General features: G+C 34.6%; 1 long non-coding RNA gene across 1 annotated transcript in view; it reads left to right on the plus strand.

The window, feature by feature from the left end:
- The window catches only part of LOC145268801 (uncharacterized), a 107,787-nt gene extending 107,267 nt beyond the window's left edge, over nt 1-520 (plus strand). Inside the window, exon 2 of the long non-coding RNA XR_013864924.1 lies at nt 1-520. This exon is cut by the window's left edge and continues 210 nt beyond it. This is a non-coding gene — a long non-coding RNA (uncharacterized LOC145268801).
- The last annotated feature ends 435 nt before the right edge of the window (nt 521-955 follow it).

Consider the following 955-nt stretch of genomic DNA (forward strand, 5'->3'; position numbering starts at 1 on the left):
ATGTGATGAACGCAAAGTTTCTGGCCACGGTTATGGTCTTTGGTATAGGTTCAAGTGATAGTCACATCATGCCACCTCACATTTTCGATGTTGGCTTGAAAGTCAACACAAAAGTGTACTTGGACGTGCTGAAGAGTGTGTCAATCTCTAAGTGCAATCAGGTGGCCGCTTGTAGACCCTGGGTGTGGCAACAGGACTCAGCGCTTGCCCAGGAATCCAAAGGAGTGCTACGATTTTTGTACCATTTTCTCATTGGCGCCCCCCTTCACTTTCCCTGGCCTGAACTCGCTGGACTAATTCGTTTGGAAGAACATCACGAACATGACCTCCCACAGTGTTGTTTTCTTTAGGGGAGGCAATTTTATTGTTCCACCCTGTAATAAATACTAAACGTTCATACATTAAGATTCATATTTATTTTTATATCATATCTTACGACCGGGCAACGCTGGGTAACCTAGTAAGTAAATAAATGAGAGTTATCGAATTTTTATATCCAAATAAAAAAATGTAGCTTGTATTTCACGATTTAGTTTTTTTAGTAATTAAAACTAATACATACAACGTCGTCAACGAAGATAAGTATTATATATATATATATATATATATATATATATATATAAATGTTTTCGCATGCTTCATTTCCTTTAAGGGAAATTTCTTTAAATAATGTTCCATTGTTAAGTGTTTTTTATTCCAGAAGTCTGAAGAAAGGCTGGTTATGTGAAGATTTTCAAACGACATAATGCTTGAAATTGTCCAACCGGTATTGAAACAATTGTAACTTACAATGAAATACACTTTTTGTTGCTACCAATTCCTTTTTTGGAATCCTGGTTTTGTTAATACAGTATATATATATATATATATATATATATATATATATATATATATATATATATATATATATAATGACAAGCTTATGTTCCCGGCGTTGCTCGGGTTTCGGAGGTGT

Source organism: Euprymna scolopes, chromosome 44 (assembly GCF_053919585.1).
Source record: "Euprymna scolopes isolate OS-2025 chromosome 44, ASM5391958v1, whole genome shotgun sequence".
Taxonomy (NCBI): Eukaryota; Metazoa; Mollusca; class Cephalopoda; order Sepiida; family Sepiolidae; genus Euprymna; species Euprymna scolopes.